Raw genomic sequence first — 7,237 nt, 5'->3', positions numbered from 1 at the left:
TCATGCCAAGGAAACCGTGGTTAGTAACCAGCCTCCTCCTCATCAAACCAAACAGCAGCCTCCTCCTCCTCAAAAGAAACAGCAGCAGCCTCCTCCTCTTCAAAAGAAACAGCCTCCTCCTCAAAAGAAACAGCCTCCTCAAATCAAATATGTTAGTATCAAATCCAGGGTTAACTAGTTGTCCAGACGACTGTAAAAGTTGTCTGGACGACTAGTTGACCCTGGACGACTTAAACGTAAGTTGTCTGGACGACTAGTTGACCACGGAAGACTTAATTTTAAGTCGTCCAGGGTCAACTAGTCGTCCAGACAACTTTTATTTAAGTCGTCCAGGGTCAACTAGTCGTCCAGACAACTTTTATTTAAGTCGTCCAGGGTTAACTTGTGTGCAACTTTTATTGCAGAGATGGTTGCCGGAGGATACAGCAACCGAGGCGAACTCGGTAAATAAAGCAGATGGTGTCACCTCCAAAGAGATTGTTGCTGTCACTTCCACCGATCACCAACCGAGCCTCGCTTCCACAGATCAACAACCGAGCCTCGCTTCCACCGAGCCAAGCGATCCAGTTTCACAACCGAGCCTGGTTGTATTGGACAAGCGTGCAAAGAGTAAACGAGCGAAGAAACCTGCTCCTACTGTGAGATCTCCTTATATGGCAGAGAAAAAAAAAGATAAAGTGGCAGCCTATAATCCATTTCCGCCAGTAAACAAAGAAAAGTTGAAGGAACTCGCTGATTGGTTGAAAACTGATCCGTAAGTGATTGCTTTACCCATAATAGCTTGATTTAGTCGTCCAAAACTGATTGCTTTTTTGTTTGCAGTCATTATTTAACTAAGATCGAGGACAAACCACGTACATCACCAACAAGGTGGTACCACTTCCTCCGGACAGCCAGAGGATGGCTGGAAGACTGCGTAAGTCTTCTGCACACGATTTAAGTCGTCTACAAAGTCGTCCAAGTAGACTACTTTCCAGACGACTTAAAGATAAATCGTCTGGAAAGTCGTCTACTTGGACGACCACGTAGACGACTTAAATATAAGTCGTCTTCGTCTGGTAACTTCTAACTTGTTATATTTAATATGCAGCATATAGATGCTTGGATTAATGTGCTAAGGCAGAGGTATCAGGAGAACCCACAAGCTTTCAGGAGCGAGCGAATGTGCTTCCTGGATCACAACTTTTCTCAGTCTTGGAGAGAGCAGTATCAGCTCTTCAAAACATCGGAACCTGATCACAAAGGTTTAGGAAGAGTTCTACCTGGTGGGGCGTCGTATTTTTATGACGGATCAATACCTTCATTTTGCCAATCAAACAAGAAGTGGGGGGAGGACATTGATGATATCTATGCGCCAGTGAACTTGGACGACAAGCATTGGGTTGCTATTTGGATATCGATCCCTAAGAGGCACATAGTCGTCTGGGACAGCATACCTTCATCTAGTGTACCAGACGCATGGGATGCGATAATGGAGCCTTTTCTCCAGATGGTCCCTTATCTGCTTGTTGAGTGCGCAGCCACCGACGAAATGCGGGTCAAATACGGGTTGGAGCCATACACATATGAGAGACCGCTGAAAGGTGTACCCACGGCCAACAATGGTGATTGTGGCGTGTACACTGTAAAGTACATTGAATGTCATGCGCTCGGGGGCTCCTTTGACCCTAAAGACTTTGCTAGGTGCAACGCGAAGAAAATGAGGGATAATATGGCGGTGGATATATGGAAGGAGCTTGTTGATCAGCATCTGAAAGAAAATGTGGATGGTGATAAGTTCGTGGGCATGTATGATTAGATTTGTATTTGAACATGATTTTTTAACATGATTTTTGTATTTGAACATGATTTTTTAACATGATTTTTGTATTTGAACATGATTTTTTAACATGATTTTTGTATTTGAACATGATATAAGTTGTCTGGAAGAAATAAGTCGTCTGGAAGGTTTTCCAACTGGACGACTTACAAATAAGTCGTCTGGAAGGTTTTCCAACTGGACGACTTACAAATAAGTCGTCTAGAAGGTTTGGACGACTTATTATAAGTCGTCTGGAAGGTTTTCCAACTGGACGACTTACAAATAAGTCGTCTAGAAGGTTTGGACGACTTATTATAAGTCGTCTGGAAGGTTTTCCAACTGGACGACTTACAAATAAGTCGTCTAGAAGGTTTGGACGACTTGAAGGGATAGTAGAAGGTAGTCTAAAAATAAAATACACTTGAAGGGATAGTAGAAGGTCGTCTAAAAATAAAATACACTGGACGACTTAGTAGAAGGTCGTCTAAAAATAAAATACACTAGACGACTTAGTAGAAGGTCGTCTAAAAATAAAATACACTGGACGACTAAAAATTTAGTCGTCTGGACGGGTAATCAAGACTGGACGACTTAAATTTAGGTCGTCTGGACAACTAGTCAACTGGTTGTGTACATTGTGGTTTCGTATGGCCAGTTTCCTTGCAGTTTGAGCATCTCCGTGCCCTGTGTTTCTTCCTGGGTTTGTGTCCTCTCATCCTAGATAGCTCCAACCAAGATTGCCATCTTGATTTCTTCGGTCTCCCCCGACCACGCTTTAGTTCTGGAGGAAAGCATTCTCGTTCCTCAATATGTTGTGACACGATAGGATATATATTCTCTGAGTATCCTGCATACAGATAATTCTTTGAGTACAGTGGACATACAAGTGTGGAGATATGCAAACCAGCATGTATTCCAGCAGCTATAGCATGAGAGCAAGGTATTTTCTCCACTCCATAGACACCACAATCACACTTTGCATGTTCCAAATCAACCACACAGTCCATTTTGCCACCTTTGACAAAGAAATGCCATCCATCAATTGGTTCGACCGTCATCGTACCCGCTATCTCTTCTCGAACAGCAAGCAAGTATTCAACACCCCCGCTATGTTCAGTTGTGAGACTCAAAGCATCTTGTCTCCTTTTCCAATACCATTTTCCTAACTTCTGCCTTATGAACTCCAGCAGGAACGTAATCGGAAATCCTCTTGCTCGCTTCAGTGCGGAATTAATAGATTCAGCAATGTTGCTTGTTTTTATGTTGAACCTGTTCCCCTTACAATAAACCCTTGACCATAGCCTGACGTCGGCTTTCTCCAAATACGTTGCAAGTTCCGGGTTTGCACTCCGTATCTCAGCCATGTACCGGTCAAAATCGTAAACCGTGTGAGCATAAGCAGCCCCTTTCACCAAGTACATGAGATGTTTCCCTTTAAACTTTTTGACAATGTTATCTTGAAGGTGATAATAACATATTCCTCGGGTTGCCCAAGGAAACACCTTATCACACGCACTTTTAATGGCCTTGTGCCGGTCGGAGACTATCACCAGAGGCTTGTCATGAGATATACAACTAGCCAATTTTGTGAAAAACCATTCCCAAGAAGGTATATCTTCCTCATCCACGATCCCAAAAGCCAATGGGAATATCTGAAAATTGCCATCTTGTGCGGCTGCAACTAACATAGTTCCTCCATACTTTCCACTTAGGTGAGTTCCATCCACCACAATGACCCTTCTCTGATACTTAAAACCTTTGATAGAAGCTCCAAAAGAGAGAAATAGATACTTAAATCTTTTCATAGAATCAAGTTCTATCGCCGTGATAGAATCAGGATTTGCAATGGAGATTTGCTCGAGATATGATGCCAGACGCGAATACCCTTCTTCTGCTGATCCTCTCACCAATCTTTGTGCATATAACAGTGCTCTGTATGAAGTGGTGTAATCAAGCGCCATGCCAAACATGTTCCTCATTGCATCAGTGATATGCTGCGGAGTTATCCCATCAATGATTCCAACACGATCAATGAAAAGACTACCTACATACTTCGGAGTACAGTGTCTCCGCTGAGCGATTCGGTCTCCCGCTGAGCATAAATGTTTTTCCACATACTTTGTTACCCAAAACGTGTTTGTCCCATGTTTGACACTCGCTCTGACCTTCCATCCACAATAGCTAACCGGACATGTTGCCACAACGAGAGTTTTCGTTGATTTGTATAATCTGAAAGAAAACTTACCCCTCACTGCTGCCAACCGCAGCTCTGAAAGCAGTGCACCCTTGCTAACAAAACTCTGGTTGACATAGATACTGGTACCATTCGATTTTCCTCCTTCAATAGCATTTGTCTTAGCATATGTCTTTTGGATTTCTTCAAAACAAATATTATCATCATCTTCCTCGTCCTCATCTGGAACCTTTCCATAAAGACTGTAATCCCCACCATTCTGATCCGTTTCACCAACAATAGAATTATCAGCATCCTCCTCCCCATTTTCCTCCTCCTCATTATCACCAACATCTTCAAAACATTCATCAGCTTCATCATCATCACCAACATCTTCTTCCCATTCACCAGCTTCATCATCATCACCAACATCTTCTTCCCATTCACCAGCTTCATCATTATCACCAACATCTTTTTCCCATTCACCAGCTTCATCAATATCCCTTTTCTCTGAAACCGTTTCGACCTTGCTGCGGCTTGATACACAAAGACATACTCTATGGGTTTTGAGTATCTCCAGCAAGTTTCGAACTTGTCTATCACTTGTAACATGAATGGGAAGACTGCCTGGAGCCATCATCATTTCTGCTGGTAATGAGTAGCTAATCTCCACACTCACTGTTCTCATGTCCAGGTTATAATCTTCTTGAGCCATTGCAACAAGTTCAGCATGTGTTGAATCTTCATTCAATAAAAACAATCTTGCTCCTTTGAGATCATCAACCACAAAATCCCAACGGAAATCTCTCAACAACCATTCTCCATACACTGCATGTAACTGAAAAATCATCTGCAAATATTCAAAATAAAACACATTAGTAAACATAGAGAAAATGAAGAAGTTCAATAAACATTGCCGCAGACGACTTAGCATTAAGTCGTCCAGAAGACTTAAAGGTAAGTCGTCTAAAGAGGTCACTTTTGCAATTGAAAATTAAAAGGGACGACTTAATTCTAAGTCGTCCGGCTTTGTTTGTTAAAAAAAAACTTCAGACGACTTATATATAAGTCGTCTACGAGAAACGGGCTAGTTTTGCATTTGACCGAATCGTGTCAGATCTTTGACTATTTCTGGACGACTTATAATTCAGTCGTCTCTAGGAAAGTTAAAATTTCAATATTTTATGAAAACTTGACGACTTACGTGTAAGTCGTCCTAGGTTAGTTTTGTAATTGAAAAATAAAACTTGAAATTTAACTTTCTCCAGACGACTTAGATGAAAGTCGTCCAGCTAAACGACTTAATTTAAGGTCGTCCGGGATAAGCAAGGTTTGACCAGAAAATTGGGAAAAATTCTGGACGACTTTGCTTTCCCCGGACGACTTTAAATTAAGTCTTCTGGAGGGACGACTTTATATTAAGTCGTCTGGTTAAAGTTAAATTATGAAGTTTTATTTTTCAATTACAAAACTAACCTAGGACGACTTACACGTAAGTCGTCAAGTTTTCATAAAATATTGAAATTTTAACTTTCCCAGAGACGACTGAATTATAAGTCGTCCAGAAATAGTCAAAGATCTGACACGATTCGGTCAAATGCAAAACTAGCCCGTTTCTCGTAGACGACGTATATATAAGTCGTCTGGAGTGTTTTTTTTAACAAACAAAGCTGGACGACTTAATTTAAGTCGTCCGTTTGACCAGAAGACTCATCAGTAAGTCTTCTACATACAGATGACTTACTAGTAAGTCTTCTACGCGAACAGATCTTGAAAAAAAATTCAAATTCGTACCTTAAACTAGGTGAGATGACTTCGTTTGCACACAGGGTCTTCTCCAACCACCCAGAACCTCAAACGAAAGCAACCGTAAGTCAAAACGAAAGAAATATGGCTCTGTCAACCATAGCCCATATTTTGAATCAAAAGCTTGAGTTTTTTGGATGAATATAGAGAGAAAGTGAAAGAAATGTTGTTTTTAGTTCATAACAATTGAAACAGAGAGAGTGTAAAGAGATTTACGTGCATTAAAGGGCATAAAAGCTCCAAACAGTTCGTACAAGGTTGTTGCCACTATTCATTGCAGTGGCAATATTGTAAATACTTGAAGAAGATGAGGTTGAGACAGTAAAGAAGCCATTTTTAAAAAAAAAAAAAAAAATGTTAATGGCATTTTCGTAGATAAAATGCAGGTGTGGGGTTAAAATCTCAAAAAAAAAAGGAGTCAAAAGAAAAGGTTAGTTTTCTGTTTGACTCCAAGTTTTGAGTCACTTTTGCAAAAAGCCCTTGTTATAATTATGAACAAGTAATTTGATATAAGTGCTATTAATTGAAAAATGAAACTAAAATTTTAATAATGACATTTAGTCATAACAATTTAAGGGGGGTGTATTGAATCTGACATTTGAAGTAATTTGATTTTTAATGATTTTGTAGATGATTGCAGGAGAATTAGAGAATTTGATGTGATTTTTGTTAAAACGCTCTAGAATCTCATCTAATACAGTGAGATTTGGATTTTTATTTTTATAATTAAGGAACTCCTCTCAAACACTCTAGAAACCATTAAAGTACTCTAAAATCTTCAACTAAAATTTTGTTCAATAAAAGTGGATATCAGAGTGTTTTATGAAATGACAAGTTCAATAACACTGGATTTTAAAGTGTTTTAACACTGGATTTTAAAGTGTTTTTTAAAATGGGAAATCTCCAAAATAGCACCTTTCTAAATTTATCCTTTGAAAATTTTAATTTTTTTATTTTTCAAAATTTGAAATCTTATCCCCAAAACCTCATTTCTCGACTCTAAACCCTAAAACCTAAACTCTAAACCCTAAACCCTAAACCCTAAACTCTAAACCCTAAACCCTAAACGCTAAACGCTAAACCCTAAACCCTAAACCCTAAACGCTAAACCCTAAACCCTAAACCCTAAACCCTAAACTATAAACCCTAAACCCTAAATCCTAAACCCCACCCTTTAACTCTAAACCCTAAGTTTGTGACTTTTGATAAAACATTAAGTGCTATTTTTGTGACTTTTGACCTTGAGTGCTAGTTTGAGAACAAAAACTTGATTTAGTGCTATTTTTGTCTTTTTCTCTTTTTAAAATCCATGTGTTGAATAAAAGTAGATTTGTCATTTTAATGCAAAACACTTGAAACCTTTAGTTGAATACACCCCCTAAATGTTTCTGATTTTGATGAAAAATAAATGTGATAGTGACACAGAAAATTGAATTTCAAAAAAAAAAAAAATTTAT

This window comes from Brassica napus, chromosome C9, assembly GCF_020379485.1.
Source record: "Brassica napus cultivar Da-Ae chromosome C9, Da-Ae, whole genome shotgun sequence".
NCBI lineage: Eukaryota > Viridiplantae > Streptophyta > Magnoliopsida > Brassicales > Brassicaceae > Brassica > Brassica napus.
The sequence above is the reverse complement of the archived record's forward strand: the minus strand, read 5'-3'. Positions refer to the sequence as shown.